The sequence below is a fragment of the Bombina bombina genome, chromosome 6, assembly GCF_027579735.1.
Source record: "Bombina bombina isolate aBomBom1 chromosome 6, aBomBom1.pri, whole genome shotgun sequence".
NCBI lineage: Eukaryota > Metazoa > Chordata > Amphibia > Anura > Bombinatoridae > Bombina > Bombina bombina.
The window spans coordinates 749,340,065-749,359,535 of record NC_069504.1 but is presented as its reverse complement, the minus strand read 5'-3'; the positions used below and the strand labels follow the sequence as shown (position 1 = coordinate 749,359,535).

The 19,471-nt window shown below is 34.4% G+C and overlaps 1 protein-coding gene across 1 annotated transcript in view; it reads right to left on the bottom strand.

Moving 5' to 3' along the window:
• The window catches only part of TYK2 (tyrosine kinase 2), a 229,282-nt gene extending 218,538 nt beyond the window's left edge, over window positions 1–10,744 (bottom strand). The window contains exon 1 of the mRNA XM_053718015.1: window positions 10,647–10,744. The gene's annotated coding sequence lies outside the window, so the exon portion shown is untranslated. The remainder of the gene's footprint in view (window positions 1–10,646) is intronic.
• Window positions 10,745–19,471: the final 8,727 nt, after the last annotated feature.

The window sequence follows — 19,471 nt, the reverse complement described above, 5'->3', positions numbered from 1 at the left end:
CACCTGGACAGCATACTTTTGCGGACATCATACTTTTGCAGATATCGACTTTCTTAACTGTGAGTACAGATTATTTATTTCACATAAGGCTCTACACACTGCCTTAAGGAATCTGTCCTTTGTCACTAGGAGGCTTGTCGTCTACACGGATACTCAAGTTTGCAAGCACAAAGGACTAAAAGACTCTCTTACAGACTATTTTACATTTGTTCGATTGGACACACAGAACCAGTTATTCTGCACTTTGTTTTTTGTAAACTTTGATTATTGTATTTTTTTTTTTGTATTTATTGATGCATGTTTCTTGAGATATTAAGGTCGACCTTTTACTTATTGTATTAAATGTATTATTTTTATGAATTTCAGTATATTTATGAAAGGTATTTTTTATAAACATACTTAAGAGTTGCTATATATAAATATATCCATTTTTAATCGCATTTTTTATCCGCATTTATTGATTGCACTTATTTTTAGTAATTCATTTGCAGTACTGCTTTGTATTTAATATAGGACTTATAGATTAGGCATTTGTGGTTAATCTTCTGCGCTTGCTATAGTCTACTTAAATCTGATATTATCTGTCCAATACGGCTGTACTTTAGCTCTCCTTGAGCGCTCCATTATCATACATTTTAATATTTGCTATTTTCTATAGAATCTGAGAGACTTCTATTTTGTTTTTGGAGTTTGTATAGTAGTTTTATTTTGGCGCAGTCTCACACCTCTGTGTATACCGTTAATATTAGGGCTTGCACGATTAATTGCATGATGAGATTAATCACGATTTTAAATCGCGGGAGTATGCAATTTTTTTTATATAAAAATGTGTTCTGTTCGTGATCTCAGTAGCAGCCGATCAATCTATGTCTAAAAGCAGAGACCATGCAGGAGAGTGAAGAGGAGGGAAAGTCACGTACTTATATTTCCCCCTAGGGACATCTGCAGTCTATGGCTACACAATTAATCACATGATGCAATTAATCCCGATTTTAAATCGCGGCAGTATGTGATTTTTTTTTATTAGAAAAAAATCCTCAATGGTGTACAGTCAGGCACATGGGAGGATTTTTTTTTTTTAAATAATAATAAAAAAATAAAAAAAATCGCATACTCTCGCGATTTAAAATCATGGCAATTTAAAATTGCGATTAATCGTGCAGCCCTAGTTAATATTCTCATAGAATTTTACTAAAAGTGATTTGTAACTTCAGGCTTACAAACATAATTTATATACCAGCTTTATATTTTTTTCATGTGACTGTCCCATGAAATGTATCCATTGATACTAAAGGTTTGTAAATTATGTTGCTGAAGTATTTTAATAATTATAAAAAATGTTCTGAGATTATACCTAATTAGGCTACATTGTATTTGCTGATAAATGTTGCATAGTCGGTGAACTGAACTTAAGGGACACTGAGCCCAATTTTTTTCTTTTGTGATTCAGATAGAACATGCAATTGTAAGCAACTTTCTAATTTACTCCTATTATCAATTTTTCTTCATTCTCTTACTTTCTTTATCTGAAAAAAAGGCATTTAAGCTATTTTTTTGGTTCAGGACCATGGAAAGCACTTGTTTATTGGTAGGTGAATTTACCCACCAATCAGCAAGAACAACACAGTGTATTCACCAAATATGGACCGGCATCTAAACTTACATTCTTGCATTTCAAATAAAGATACCAAGAGAATGAAAATAATTTGATAATAGGAGTAAATTAGAAAGTTGCTTAAAATTGCATGCTCTATCTGAATCACAATAGAAAAAAATTGGGTTCATTGTCCCTTTATATAAGACTATTTTGGTTAGAGGATTAATCTGTTGAATTTTAGTTAAGATTTTAATGGTAATATTTGGCTCATTTTCGCTAACCAAATGTTGCTAAATAAGCCATATTGTGTATTTGGTTAATGCTACTGGCTTATTCTGGATTGCTCTAGTAACTCTACCATGATATTTGACATTTAATTAATTTTGGGTCAAGATTTCATTTCCAATAATATTGTGTCCATATACAAAGGGTAACAGCTGATGTAATTGATTTAAATATAGCTATAGCTTGTTTTATATTCAAATATTAATAAATCAATTATATATTTGATCATAATTGATACCCTAGCTGCTGCATTAGGGCTGCACGATTTAAAATTGCAATAAATCGCCGCAGTTTAAAAACTGCAAGAGTACGCAATTTATAACCCCGCCCACTATTATGTCACATATGACGTAGGAGGGCTCCGCGGCGGCCACATGCGGGTAAGGGGGTGGCAGTGACTTACCAGGTCCGTGGTGGTGAACTCACAATTCAATCCGAGTGACTGACTCATGAGCCAGAGCACTCTCCCTGCTGCTGTAGACTTTCTTGATAGACTGTCACTGCCTGACCTAACTAAGCTTCACTCGCTAGCTCTGAGGGCTAAAGCTATTTAATTACTTATTTATGAGGCTTACATTTAGCTCAAGAGCAGCAGAGGTTGCCCAGGGTCCGTGGCTCACCCGACCTCACAGGGCAGACAGTACTGTGACGTGTATAGAATTATTACACTAACACAGGTTCTGACAGCCTCTGCAGGCAATGTAATTCTCCCAGAGAAGCAGAGAATATGCCAACCACACAAGTGGAAGCAAGGGGCCGGTGATTAAAGTTTGTAACTCAGCCAATAACATAACACTAAGGCTATGCTGTCCTACTGTGCAAACAAGACTTGTCACAAATAATTAAAATTATAGGGTTGAAGAATTACTTTACATGTATAAAAAATACAAGCAGTATAGAAAGCATTAAAGGGACACTGAACCCAAATTTTTTATTTTGTAATTCAGAAAGAGCATGCAATTTTAAGCAAATTTCTAATTTGCTGCTATTATCAATTTTTCTTCATTCTCTTGCTATCTTTATTTGAAAAAAAAGGCATCTAAGATTTTTTTGTTTCAGTACTCTGGACAGCACTTTTTTATTGGTGGATGAATTTATCCACCAATCAGCAATGACAACCCAGGTTGTTCACCAAAAATGGGCCGGCATCTAAACTTACATTCGTGCATTTCAAATAAAGATACCAAGAGAATGAAGAAAATTTGATAATAGGAGTAAATTAGAAATTTCCTTAAAATTTCATGCTCAATCTGAAGCACGAAAGAAAAAATTTGGGTACAGTGTCCCTTTAAATAATTGTATATGGATCCCACATAACTAAATAACAATAGGCCCTGTGTAAAGACCCCATTTGCCATTTGAATCTACAGACAGGAGAATGTAGGAGTGAACAAGGTAAGAGGGGGCTGTAAATAATGTGTGCTGCCGTTCAGGACAGGACATAAAGGCTTCCAACTCACAGCAGAACTCATGCTTTTTTTTCACCTCATTGCTCCTGTTAGAAATATTTGTTATGTTGTGTACCTCATTTTTTTGTATGTTTCATACATCAGCATCCCATAGTTTTATTTATTTATTCACACACACACATATGTGGTTTGTATTTTTATTCTCCCAGAGTGTATTGGACATTGAGAAACATGTACATTCTGTAGTCTTAAATAATTTTTTTATTGAACAATTAAGGTGTTATAGTCATTTACAAGAAAATCGTGATTAATTTGCGATTTTTTTTTTAAAATGTGTTTTTTTGCCCATATCACCCAGCCTATGCTGCATAAATAGTTGCTGTGTTCATAATATTACACCTGTCAGAACTTAGTTATTAATTGTGATTTAATATTAATATTTTTTTTTAATATCAATTATTAACATTCATAAACACCTCAACAATAGTATTGAGATTATGCCCCACCTCCCTCTAGTCATGTCAGGTTTTGCCAGACGTCTTTCAATACATTCTAGTACTGATTTGTTTGCACATGTGCAGTAACTCTCCTTCAGATACCTGCAGTGTAATCCAGGTTGCATAATGGTAACACCAGGGTACATAAAAAAATAAATTACTACAAAATAAAAATATCTGATTTTTTTTTTTTTTTAAATAAAATGTGTTTTTGGAGGAAAAATATATCAAATTAATTTCTATTTAAAATAAATTATAATCTAAAAGGTTATTCATCCTGAAAAATAGCTTAAAGGAACACTGTACCGAAAAATTTTCTTTCGTGATTCAGATTGAGCATGACATTTTAAGTAACTTTCTAATTTACTCCTATTATCAAATTTTCTTCATTCTCTTGGTATCTTTATTTGAAATGCAAGAATGTAAGTTTAGATGCCGGCCCATTTTTGGTGAACAACCTGGGTTGTCCTTGCTGATTGGTGGATAAATTTATCCACCAATAATAAAGTGCTGTCCAGAGTACTGAAACCAAAAAAAAGCTTAGATGCCTTCTTTTTCAAATAATGATAGCAAGAGAACAAAGAAAAATTGATAATAGGAGTAAATTAGAAAGTTGCTTAAAATTGCATGCTCTTTCTGATTACAAAAGAAAAAAATTGGGTAGAGTGTCCCTTTAATTTTTAATTGTATAGCAAGATGCTGTATATTCATGGCTGTAATGTGTTGTTGTTTTTTTGGTAATGTCATACTCTCCCAGAGGTTTCTTTCATTTTATTTTGGGCAATTTTTCTATCTTGAAAATATTATCACATATCATTGGTTTTGTAGTTCTAAAAACTGTGAATTTGTGTCTGCAGAAATACTGTGCCTCTTCTGCACAGCAAAAATGTTATAAAAAAATATAAAGAGTTGAGAAATGGACGTTAAAGGGACATCATCATGAAGGAAAACTTTTGGGTTTTAGATAAAGCATACAATTTTCAGATATTTCCGATTTACTTCTATTATCAAATTTCTTTCATTCTCTTGGTATCCTTTGTTGAAGGAGAGCAATGCTCTACTTGGGGTTAGCTGAATACATTGGGTGACACAGTGACAAGCAGCTAGCTCACAGTAGTGCATCGTTTCTGAGTCTACCTATGCAGGCTTTCAACAATGGATACCAAGAGAACGAAGCAAATTAGATAAGAGAAAGACATTTGAAAATTGTTAAAAATTGAATCATAAAACTTTATATTTTGACTTTACTGTCCCTTTAATGCCATTGCTCCCCTGCACATCTATGTACACACTAAGTTTTAAAAAGCTCACCAAGTAGAAAATTGTTCGGAGTGGAACAGATGTGCACAAGGATCTAAGTGTGAGGAGGGAGGGGCAAGCATTAAAAATAAAATATAAATGTTATTGTTCCAGTTAAAATGGATACTAAACCCATATTTTTTCTTTCATGATTTGAATAGAGCATGCAATTTTAAGCAGCTTTCTAATTTACTTCTATTATCAATTTTTCTTTGTACTCTTGGTATCTTTATTTGAAAAAGCAGGAATAAAAGCTTTGTAGCCGTCCCATTTTAGGTTGAGGACCTGGGATGCACTTGCTGATTGGATGGCTAAATGCAGGCACCAATCAGCAAGCCCTATCCAGGGTACTGAAAAAAAAATAGGCCGGCTCCAAAGCTTTCATTCCTGCCTTTTCAAATAAAGATACCAAGAGAACAAAGAAAATTTGAGAATAGGAGTAAATTAGAAAGTTGCTTAAAATTGCATGCTCTATCCGAATCATGAAAGAAAAAAAATTTGGTTTACTATCCCTTTAAATGAAATGATTTAAATTGTTATTATTAAGGCAATGGTTATTTTTCTTTATTTAAAAAAAAACCGATTTAAATTGTTAGTTATTTTTGTCCTTCCAATAAAGTACAATTGAAAAGTTGATCAAATATGAATGATTCACCTATTAAACTGGTGATAATTTGCCTCCCAATAATGGCATTCTTTTCAAAGATTTATCTATGCATTTTTTTCTTAGGGGATCAGAAATAGTAGATCCCATTTTCTCTCTTTAAATATGAATATTGAAATAAGGGTCTACACCATATAGTAACATTTAAAGAGACAGTCAACACCAGAATTTTTGTTGTTTTAAAAGATAAATAATCTCTTTATTACCCATTCCCCAGTTTTGCATAACCAACACTGTTATATTAATATACTTTTTACCTCTGTGATTAACTTGTATCTAAGCATCTTCTGACAGCCCCCTGAACACATGACATTTTATTTATTATCTATTGACTTTAATTTTAGCCAATTAGTGCAGTGTCTGCCACAATCCACGGGCGTTACCACAATCTCATCTATATGGCTCACATGAACTAGCTCTCCCCTGTTGTGAAAAGCAAATAAAAAAAAACATGTGATAAGAGACGACCTTCAAGGGCTTAGAAATTAATATAAGAGCCGTCCTAGGCTTAGCTTTCAACTAAGAATACCAAAGAACAAAACAAAATTGGTGATAAAAGTAAATTGGAATGTTGTTTAAAATTACATGCCCCGGCCCTATTTGAAAAATGAAAGTTGTTTTTTTGGACTTGACTGCCCCTTTAAGAATTTTCATTAATCATATAATTGTTTATTTTGGTATGATCTATCTAATCTATGCATATCTAATGATATATAACCAAATCAGTAATAGTCTTGTATAACCGGAAAAAATATATGAAAAGTTATTATTCTAAAAATGAAAACCATTACTTAAATCAATTTAAATTGGTCTTACTCACTAGTGATTTAAATTATGATTTAAAGCAAATCCACCCTGTGCAGCACCCAAAATTAGAGGCAAAAGCATGAAATGTATTTGGCGTTTAGGGTCCCTTTAAGAACAACAGCTGTGGATTTTAAAGGGAGACTCAAGTCAAAATAAACTTTTTTGATTCACATAGAGCATGCAGTTTTAAAAGGGATATGAAACCCAAATTGTTTCTTTCACTATTCAGAGAGAATTTTAAGCTACTTTCTAACGTACTCCTATTATCAATTTTCTTTGTTCCCTTTGTATCTTTATTTGAAAAACACCCAGGGTGCTAAAGGAAAAATGGGCTGTCTCCTAAGCTTACATTTCTGCTTTTTCAAATAAAAATACCAAGAGAACGAAGAAAATTGATAATAGGATTATATTTGAAAGTTGCTTAAAATGACATGCTCTGTCTGAATCATGAAAGAAACAATTTGCGTTTCATATCCCTTTAAAACACTTTCCATTTTACTCCCTTTATCACATTTTGCACAGTGTTTTTATATGCACACTTTCTGGGCAACAAGCTCCTACTGAGCATGTGCACAAGCTCACAGGGCATACGTATACTAGTCTGTGATTGGCTGATGTCTGTCACATGATACAGGGGACCAGAAAATGGGATAAAAAAAAAATTACTGCTTATTTGAAATTCAGAGTAGGTGTTAAATCATTGTCTCTTTATTATACACTTGTTAATAACGCAAATCTACTGCATTGAGTGGGCCTTTAATGAGCAAAACCAGCTACTTCAAATACAAACATAAATAAAGGAACAATTCCCCATGCATTTAATACTCTTCATTAGGTCTAACAAGTCGTTTAGAACACATTAAATAGACAGTTCACTGTAAAAAAAATTCCCAGTGACTTGATATACCAGTTGCAACATAAAAAAATGTATGAGAAAATTCTCACATATTCTTTTTTCAAAATAAATAGCTGGATTTGCTCTTTGAAACCACAGCCCATCAAAATAGGCTAGGCTTGGAGACAGATCAGATTTCATTATCTTATCACTCAAATACGTCCCTTTCTTATCTCTGTCTTTGTACAAGAAATCCAAGAATGGATAATTGGGAACAAATTAAAGAGAGAAAGATTTTAGGGAAACTGTCCCTTTAAGGGAAAACTAATGTTATAGTACAGTGTCCCTTTAATTGGTTGTGGCTTAATAAAAATGCTGTTTCATACACAGAAATAATAATAAAGGAGCAATTTCTCAAATTTCTCATACATTTTATACCTGGCTGCTGGTGTAAGTAATTTGAAATACATCAAGGTGAAACTAGTTTTACAGTACAGTGGTCACATTCCTTTATTTTGGGGACAAATAACATAAGAAATAAAAAAAGGCATCAAATGCACAGCATTATGAAAAACTGCATTAGTCAGGTACTTAAACATAAAATCTAAAAAAAAATATTAGGGGGTATAAAAACTTTTTTTTGTAATTAATTACAAATTTCCTGAAACTATTTTCATTTGAACTATTTATGCATAGATATTAGCAATAACTAATATATTTAATTCTCTCTTTCATACAACATTTATCAAATAATTTAAATACATTTGATATATACTTACACACACACAGTGTTCTCCACAGAAACTTTTGCCAGACAGGTGGCATTATGAAGTAGCCGGGGGGTGGAAGTGCAATACTTTCTAATATTATACCATTTTCTGATATCCAAAGCACAAATTTATTGCATAATTTAACATACATTTATTTAATGATAATGTGTGCAATAAACATTGAAAAAGTTCAATATTAGCTCATTTTAGCTTAAAGGGACACTGAACCCAAACATTTTCTTTCGTGATTCAGATAGAGCATGCAATTTTAAGCAACTTTCTAATTTACTCCTATTATCAAATTTTCTTCATTCTCTTGGTATGTTTATTTGAAAAGCAAGAATGTAAGTTTAGATGCCAGCCCATTTTTGGTGAACAAACTGGGTCGTCCTTGCTGATTGGACAACACCAATAAACAAGTGCTGTCCATGGTCTGAACCAAACATTTGCTGGCTCTTTAGCTTAGATGCCTTCTTTTCCAAATAAATATAGCAAGAGAACGAAAAAAAAATGATAATAGAAGTAAATTAGAAAGTTGCTTAAAATTACATGCTCTATCTGAATCATGAAAGAAAAAAAATTGGATTTAGTATCCCTTTAATGTTGGACAAAAGCTGGGTGGTCAGTAAAATCAGCCAGGTGGTGCACCTAAAGGCCATGGGGAGAACACTGATTTTATTATAATATAATATATATATATATACACATACATACACATATACATACACATATACATACACACACACACACATTATTTTGGTGTAACCAGAGCATTTACAATGAGTAATTTCCGTCTTTTAAACACAATTATATTTTCCATTCTAGGTATTCTACATAGTACCTATCTTTTTGTTAACCACATCCCTTACAAAAACATCTCAGGAACTTATCGTCCCTCCCCTTTTACTATTTTCCTATTCTTGCAACTTTACATATATAACTTGTCTTCAGATTACTTCATCAAGATTACTATGCTTCTGCCTATTCTCCCTTCTCTTCAGTACCTATGAATATATCCTCCATTAGATTGTAAATTTGAGAGACTGTACATTTATTTTACATTGTATAAAAGTGCATCTACTACTGACTGAGCATAGAGGCATTGTTCTTCTCTCCTTTTTGTTACTGTAGCTAGTGTTACATACAATCTTGGAAGTACTATCATACTGTTTGAATGAATGGTTTGTAATATAAATGTTGTAATGTATGTTGGACCTTCATGAATTTACCTTTGTATAGCACTACATAATATGTTGGCTCTTTATGAATAACAGATATTATTAATAATAAAAATGCAATCTTAGAAAATCCTAACATATTTCTTTAGCTGCTGATTACCAACTAAACGTGTTTTCTATTTATTAAAGAGATAGTACGCTCAAAAAAGCAGTGCTTAAAAGGGATACTAAACCCACATTTTTTCTTTCTTTAATGATTTAGATAGAGGATGCAATTTTAAGGAGCTTTCTAATTTACTCCTATTATGAATTTTTATCCGTTCTCTTGCTATCATTATTTAAAAAGCAGGAATGTATGTAAGGCTTAGGAGCCACCCCATTTTTGGTTCAGAACCTGGGTTATTCTTGCGTATTGGTGGCTAAATGTAGCCCCAAATAAGCAAACGCTATCCAGGGTGCTGAACCTAAAATCGGCTTTACATTTGTTTTTTAAATAAAGATAGCAAGAGAATGAAAAAAATGATAATAGGAGTAAACAATAAAGTTGCTTAAATTTGCATGTTCTATCTGAATCATGAAAGAAAAAAATGGGTATATATATATATATATATACACATACACACACACATTATTATATATATATATATATATATATATATATATATATATATATATATATATATATATATATATATATATAAAATACACATAAGTAACTAAATTGAGGAGACAGGTGAAGTATCTAAGAATGCAAAATGTGATATATGAAGAGGAAATAAAAGTGATGAACAGAAAAACTGGTTTAGTGGTATGTGTTAGAAATATAGTGGAAAGAAAAGAGAAGTTATGTACAGATATATAAGAACATTGAATTTAGGGAGTAGTAAGATACACAAATGGTAGAGATAACATGGGTGTGGGGATGGGAACATAAAAGAGGCAGAGTGGGTTATGTATATAGAGGTGGAAATGGACAAATTAAGAATAAGAAAATAGACACAGAATTAGACATGTAGTGGGATATTTATATGGTGAGATCAAGAAAGGCAGGAAAACAAATAGGTGTATACAAAGTACAAGGGTTTAATGTATACAAATAGTATCTGAGCTTGAAAAATAAGGGATAAGCAAACACATACAATACATTGTAGCTGGGGAGGGAGTGTGTATATTGCTGGACAGAGAGCAAGCGTGATATGATAGGTCAGAATGAATAATAAGATGATGAACCAATAAAGACAGAGTGTGTTATGCTTAATCAATGCGTAGTAACAAATTCCTATGCACGGGGTAATAGTATCTCACCTGCCCAGGGTCACATGACCCGCCGCTACCTCCGCGGCCTGAACCTTCTGTCCAGTACACCACACAACTGGGGACAAAACGTGACGTCACCCTATAGTACTGAGATCAGGTCTAGGTTCTCTGAGCACGCCCACTTCCTCCAAAAGCAAGGCGACGATTGGCGCTCCAGTGAAAATTCTGCTCCCGCTATTGGTTGGATGTGATTAAAGGGCTAGATATAGGAAGTGGCGTGTACTGTATTTGTCTATAATAGAATAAAAGTAAATACGGAACGAGAAGCGTTGGCACAATAGAGAAAATACATAAGCAAGTATTGTAATATGTTATTAGGCGAGTGTTTATTTATTAGGTACGTAGCAATATGTAACCAATAATGTTGTACAAAAAAATCACCCATGTGGTGTACGTTACAATTAATAAGACGAGGAATCTAAATAGATTGATTCGTAGTAAATATAAGATTAATACCATACTTTGAATATGCTTAATATATTGGACTGCAAATACGGAATAAGCGTGCAACAGAAAACCCACAGCTAAATTGCTGAGTGCACCTCCTGGCAGTGGCTAGTGGGTATCAGTTGTTATCAGACCAGAGCTGTGGTTGCTTCACTTGTAGAGGCTGGGCCGTCGCTTCAGCCATAAAACTACCACCGCCGTGTTATTAAAATCCAGACTGACTAGTGTTGCCAGGTTAATAATCTTGTTTAGGAGACAACAACACTATCTTGTTTGTTGTTGCTCCCTGTGACGTTAATGAAATGAAAGGTCCATTGTATACTTTAAAGGGAATTCCAGCCAAATTGGAATGCACATGGGTGCATTTCCATTTTGATATAAACATTTTTGCTATATACACATATTAGCAAAAATGCATATATTGTTTTATTTAATTTAATCTTTATAAACCAGCAATCATTATTACAATGAAAGATTAGGGTTTGTCCATCATCTCAGAACATCATGACAAAAGGAAAAACAAACCAAGTATATGACAGAACAGATAATAAAACAATTATAGGTCAGTTCTGAAATTCTTGAACCAATTAACATATTATTAACGCGCCAGTAGGTACATGCCAGATCATAACCAAGATGGGACTCGACTGCCACTGACAGAAATACATAGATTTGTCATGTTGTCCATCATGTATGTACAGTATATATTACCAAAGAACACTTTACATTTGTCCAGATGGTTGGGTTTTTACTTATATAAAACAAAACATGAGTGACAAAAAAAAAAAAATACAAACACATCTACGCACTCCTCCTCTCCCCCTCATCCATTAAAGGGATAGGAAACTCAAATTTTATTTGCAATAAGTACCTATTAAAAAATTTCAGCCGTTTTCTGGATATTTGTCATTAAAAATCTTTATTTCGCCAAACCCAGTTTTTATCTTGTGTTCCCTATAACGATGTTCTACCTAGGTAGAAACATGGTTGCCCGCATGCGCATTTAAAGTCTTTAAAGGCTAACGCATGCGCTTATTCAGCCCCCTCCTCTCCTGCAGGATGTCATTAACAAAGTGCTCGATACAGGGATAGTGACGTAGACAATGGTATAATTGAGGAAAGGTGGCTCGTTATCCCTTCTGAATACTGACTTCCCAGAGCACTACAAAGCGTGTGGCCACTATTACGGACCCAACCGGCACTTGACAGGGGGCAGCACTTTAGTCAGTGACTATATCACATTTATAGTCAGACTGCCACTCCTGTCTGCCACTCTGTGACAGTGACTGACTATCCTCTCTGCTCTGGATCAAATCCGATTGACAGGCTCAGCAGCATAATCAGCATTGTGATATTATAAATGGTGATCTATACAAAATATACTTATCTCTCAAGCAGTCTAGTTCTGACAAACTGCAGTGCGATTCCATTCCCATTTTATGTGGGTGGGGGAAGAGAGCGCCAACAAAAGAAGGCTATGGTGGATGTGGTAAAAGGCTGAAATGTATTTATAACATTAGTATAAAATCAATCGCAATAACTAACATATGCTAAAAAACTTCATGGATCCATGATACAGATAAAAGCAGAAAAATACAGTAAAATATGATACAATATAATATTCACTATGAGGTAGTTACAAGATAAAACAATTCATAGCAATGTATAGATGTGTTACAAATGGATGCTGACACACATTGTATAAAGTGCTTATCTTTGGTGTTCCTATAAAATGCCTTCGAAGAACAATCCTCACTATCTGATAAAGGAGGACTAATAGTGTTACAGGTGATAAAGAGTCTCTCCTGGTAGTGTTGAATCATACAGTCTAAGCTGTCATCACACCACCTGGAAAGCAAACATTCCAAAAGGACAACTATTAAGGGTGAGAAAGAATTGCTCCAACCCAGAGACATGGGAGGAACAAGCAATTATCTTGAAACAACGTTTTTTAGAGAGAGGTTATGCGAAAAAAACCTGGAAGAAAAGATCGAGGAGATAAGGAAAGTTGACCATAGTGAGCTTATCAAATATAAAGACAAACCGATAAGGAGGTTGGAGGAAGATATAATTGATGTACCAATGATAACAGAATACTGTTCCAACAAACATTATAGAGAAAATATTTAAGAAACATTGGCCACTCCTCAAAGAAGATGATATAATCGGTGAAAAATTAACACCTCACCCAAGGTTCATATACAGAAAAACCAACAATTTGAAAAATATGTTGGCTCCAAGTATTCCGAGACATAGGAAACAAAACATAACCAATTGCCAAGGTAAATTAATAAAAGTTTTTTTCCCCTGCCCAAGCTGCAAGGCTTGTAAAAGTGGGCTAAAAACCAACCAATTTTCCTCACACCACAAGAGAGACCAACATAAAATTTGGGAACGTATAAGATGCCATGATAAAGGGGTTATATAACTGATTCAATGCACATGTGGCTTTCATTATGTGGAACAAACTCCAAACAGAAACCAGCACTATAGCCAGAGGAACTGACACATCCGTGGGCCACTGCCAAGCCCACTATTTAAATCATAGAAACAGCATAGAAGTGTCAGATTAAAAATCCCTTTATTTTAGAACGTGGGGATCAGAGAAAACACAACGTTTCGGGGCGGTCCCCTTAATCATGATTAAGGGGACCGCCCCGAAACGTTGTGTTAAGGGGACCGCCCCGAAACGTTGTGTTTTCTCTGATCCCCAAGTTCTAAAATAAATGGATTTTTAATCTGACACTTCTATGCTGTTTCTAAGCTTTCATTATGTGGGACAGACATCAAGAATCCTCAGAGATAGAATCAGGGAGCACATACTATGTATCGAGAAGAAAAACACTGATTCCCCATTGTACAAACACTTCTTTACAAAACATGATGGCAACCTTAAAGATTTTAAAATCTTTGGAATACAAAAGGTTACCAAAAAATGGAGAGGAGGAAATTACGAAAATAGGTTACTTTTTAACAAATCAAAATGGATCTTCATACTTGACTGCCTGTACCCGAAAGGATTGAATAACAAAGAAGATCTCTCACACCTCCTGTATTTGAAAAAGCACTAAACCCACATGTCATAAATTCACATTAGGATAACACTGATCACATGTATTTTCACACTAGTTTTCACTCTGAGCCAAGGTGACTAGATGGAGAAGTGCACAAATACATACATCTTTCAGACTATCCACTATGCAGACACCGACATATACCACTTACTGTAAAGATAGGTATCAGCTTGACCACATTTTTTGCATATTATCGGTGTGAAACTTTTTTCTATTTTTATTGAATTTTATCCATTTATATTTTTATCGATTTTTATCCATTTTAATTATAGATTCCTATCTCACACACAAGTAATTTAATCCTCCCTCTCTTTTATTCAGTCCTTATTTAATAATAGGATACGAGATAGTTTATGTAATACATAGAGCCATAAGAAGCCCCTGTCTACTCCTGTAGTATAAGGACAACTCTATAACTATGACAATAATTACCAAGACTTGAACACAAATAGATTTGTGTATCCCAAATCAGTAAACATATGACTATATCTGAACCATATTTATATTGTTGATCATGCCTAATATTCAGACAATCCCACATGATGCTTCCTACCTATGGCCTTTTTCAATATGGCACCCTACCTAATATTCTGTAGCCCAGCACATATGACCATCTATTTGGCGCACCTAGACCATGTAGGTTAGATAGGTATATAAGCTACCTGACATTTTTTGGACTGTTCTATAAAGTTTGGCCAATTGTATGTATGGAGTAAATTGTTGTAATTTGCATCATTGTACAAATGTATCACTGTGTAAATGTCCTATACACTCTAGTTTATTGAGTCTTAATATATGTCAACATCCACTATAATGTTAGACAAGTCTATATGTCTTAACCACTTATTATGCTAGAATTATTTATTTTATATAGTTTTTAAATTAATCAAATGAATTTTTAATATCTATAACAATTTTATGATTTTTTTTGAATTCTCAAAAACTCACACTATTAACAATTTAATAACATTTTTATGAATTCCCAAAACTCACACTATTGCTATATTCATAAACCTCATGTTTATACTACATCTATATAAGTGATAATTATACTATCAGTCCCCACCTGTTTTAATAACTTCGATGACATAGTGGGCACTGGCACTCCAAACCTAGAAACCTAAATTAGCCTATATCAGTCTATACCTATAGCCCTTTCAATATGTACATACCATTACCGGAAATGACATTATTGTAACATCCATATAATCGTTCTAAACACTTAAGCCCAATTATATGCTTTTCAGACTCACTAATGGTAAAATATACACCATATATATCTATTTTTATCACCCAGCTCTATGTAAATTAGGCTCCTTAAAAATAAAATGCTTAAGATAAAACGATCCTAAACATAATATGAGTCTGTCTCATACTAAACATACGGTATTACCGAAACCGGAAGTGACGTTGCACTAATACAGACGCAATAAATATCAACAAATATAAAATTGACCAGCTTACTGATGTTACATATTTATTTCCTCAATAATTAAATCGAATATGGGACTACTAACAGCACTTAGGATCTCTAATATTTTACTTCACAATTTTAGAGAAACTATTGATTGTTAACAAACACCCAGTAGGCATCAGCACAAACCGGAAGTGGGCGGTCCTAAACAATTTTGGCACCCAAACAATCCTAATTGAACCTAGTTCTTATCCTTTAAAAGCTACCAGTAAATACACAGTAGTATAGTCTTGAGAAAGGCCTGTGAGAGGCCGAAACGTTTCGACATACCACTGGTAAGCATATTTCTAATACCCTAATAAGGTGTTTTAAACTTTATTGCACTTTCTGTTTTTCACAGGTTTCAGGAAGATACTTTGGATTTTTATTATTAGGATACACCAGAAGTTCAGTTTCATTTCCTCCTAAAGCACACACTCTTTTTTTTTTTATTTTTCATTGGGATATTCTCCAAACAATTTGGGATTAACATATACTTTTTTCACTGTCATATTTTTTTTCCACCTTTATTGGATTTTTTACACATTTTTCATTTTTTTGGCTTCATTTTTACTTTTTAAACCACATCAAAAGTTTTCACATATCACTATTTTTATTGGAACTTTCTTTTATTGGAACTTTGAATTTTTTCATATTTATTTGAACACTTGGATTTGCCACTTCTACACATGGATTCAACACTACCAGGAGAGACTCTTTTTCACCTGTAACACTATTAGTCCTCTATCAGATAATGAGGATTTTTCTTCGAAGGCACTTTATAGGAACACCATCAAACAAAGATAAGCACTTTATACATTGTGTGTCAGCATCCATTTGTAACACATCTGTACATTGCTATGGATTGTTTTATCTTGTAACTACCTCATAGCGAATATTATACTGTATCATATTTTACTGTATTTTTCTGCTTTTATCTGTATCATGGATTCATGAAGTTTTTTAACATATGTTAGTTATTGCGATTGATTTTATACTAATGTTATAAATAAATTTCAGCTTTTACCACATCCACCATAGCCTTCTTTTGTTGGCGCTCTCTTCCCCCACCCACATATCTGTTTTTCACCAAGTCCACTAGGGGACTTCTGGAAGAGTGCTAGAGGTGTACCCATTAGCGATTGGCCCACCGTACTATTATAACTTTCATTCGCATTTTAGACAGGCAATATCCCAATCTTGACAGCGACGGGTCAGCCACTATATTGCATGTCTGAAATGCGACTGAAATCACACTGCAGTTTGTCAGAACTAGACTGCTGGAGAGATAAATATATTTTGTATAGATCACCATATATCACAGCACAAGTTGCACAACAGAACAATTCCCCCTAGACTTAGAAAAATGCCACAAACTCCCCTTTAAAGGGATACTAAACCCACATTTTTTTCTTTTATGATTGAGATAGAGCATGCAATTTTAAGCAACATTCTAATTTACTCCAATTATCAATTTTTCTTTGTTCTCTTGCTATCTTTAATTTAAAAGCACAAATGTAAAGCTTAGGAGCCGGCCTATTTTTGGTCCAGAACCTGGGTTACGCTTGCTTATTGGTGGCTGAATGTAGCCACCAATAAGCAAGAGCTATCCAGGATGCTGAAACTAAAATGAGCCGACTCCAAAGTTTTACATTCCTGCTTTTTAAATAAAGGTAGCAAGAGAACAAAGAAAAATTGATAATTGGAGTAAATTAGAAAGTTGCTTAAAATTACATGCTCTATCTCAATCCTAACATTAAAAAAATGTGGGTTTAGTATCCCTTTAATGCCACCAACACTATTCTATTTCTAAGCTGCCACCACTTAAGACTTATTATATGGGAAATCTTAAGAAAAAACCCAGACTAAGAGATTAAATCCCAGAATACAATTTAACAAAAAATAATCTAAAAAACACAGTATTAATACTACTCTTTTAGTAACGTGGTTCAAATATTAGACAAAGGCAAAAACGTAATAAATAAATTTTTATTATGTACAAAAAAAGGGTCAGTCACAGTGCACTGCTAAGAAAAATATGTTAACAAACAAAATTATACACAAGCAAACAGTTTTTTTTTTTTTTTTTTTTTTTTTCAAAGAGCTTTATTGTCATCCACAAAAATAAAATAATGTACAGAGCATGGAAGAGAAATAGAAAATTAAGAGACAACAATTACATAAATATAGTCTTTTACAGTCTTCTCCCAATGTCACGATTTGGATGATGTTAACACATAGGTGTGTATTTTCATTGCTCCTTGGTGAAATTATTCTCATAACTTTGTAACGATAAACTTAACTATGAACTTTGGAACCACCATTCCTTCCAAGGGGGGGGGGGGCCCCCGAGATCAGCGTCAACACGAAGTATAAGAGGAAACGAAGAGAGAGACAGGTAAATAGGGAGAGAAGGGACTTTATGTTATTGGCCTACGTGAAGGGACCTGCCGTGTAGTTAGTTCTTCCCAGAGAAATTTAATATCTGCAAAAGTGCCGATCTGTTTTCTTTTGTAGTAACTATATTCCTCGAGTGCTAGCATGTCCGTGACCTTATTGATCCATTCTAATAGTGTTGGCCTGTGTTGTGTTTTCCAATGAAACGCTATTAGAGATTTGGCGCTTGTGATGCCTATTTGTAAAAGTCTAAGTCTCAGTTTGCAAGGGAACGGGGGGAGGTCATTTAATAACGCTAATCTGGGTGTCAGCTCAAATTCTTCAGTCAGTATTTGCCTATAAAAAGTTTCTATTTCGCACCAGAGTGGTTTGATTACATCACATTCCCACCACATATGTAGGTATTGGCCTCTAGTAGGGCAACCTCTCCAGCAGTTACTGCTTGCCTCCGGGTAGATGGAGTGGATGCGTGAAGGTGTTAAGTACCATCTCAGTAGCACTTTAAAATTAAGTTCTAACATTTGGGGTGAGCTAGACGACTTTTTTGTGTTTTGAAAGATTTTCTTCCAATCCTTCCCATTTATATCGTGTCCCAGCTCCTCGTGCCATTTGGTCGTGTATGAGGGGAGCGTGTGTGTGTGTTCTGTTTGTATAAGTTTGCGTGTCAATGACAGTGAGTGCCGCAGAGGAGTTGTATTTATGCAAAGAGATTCAAACGGTGTCAGTTCCCTAAGGAAGTCTTTTTGGTGTGGTGAGGTGTATATAAAATGGTGTAGTTGAGAATATTTTAACCAGTTAGAGTATCGTCCTCCCGCCACTGCGCCTAGACTTTCTCTCCCTGCTAACTTCCCATGAAGCGTAAATTCTTTTAGTGGCACTGTGTATCCCCATTCAGTTAGTCTCTGTTGCCCTTTATCCAACCCTCCTATCATCTCAGCGTTCAGTGGTATGGGAAAAAGAGGAGAGCGAGCTCCAGTGAGATGCGTCTGGCGGAGATTAATATTATCCCAGGTGTCAAAAACATGTTTATGAATCATTAGATCATAACACTGTGGGGGCCGTAAAGATTTTGGTACCCAGCATAGAGCTCCCACTGAAGGAACTCTAAGGATGTTAGAGTCTAAGGATACCCAGGCTTTCGAGTCACCTGCTCTATGCCAGTCTAGAATTCTTTGTAAGATGACTGCGTTATAATATACCGTTAAGTCTGGTAACCCCAGCCCTCCATTTATTGTGGCTCTGTACATGTTGGATTTGTTAATCCTAGGTTTTCCTTTTCCCCAAATAAAAGCATTTATATGTCTTTGGAGTTGAGCTAGGTACCATTTGGGAAGAGTTATGGGTACCGCTTGAAGTAGGTACAATACCCTGGGCAAAGTGGTCATTTTAATGCATTGTGTGCGTCCCCACCATGAAATTGGTTTTAAAGACCAAGTGCGAAG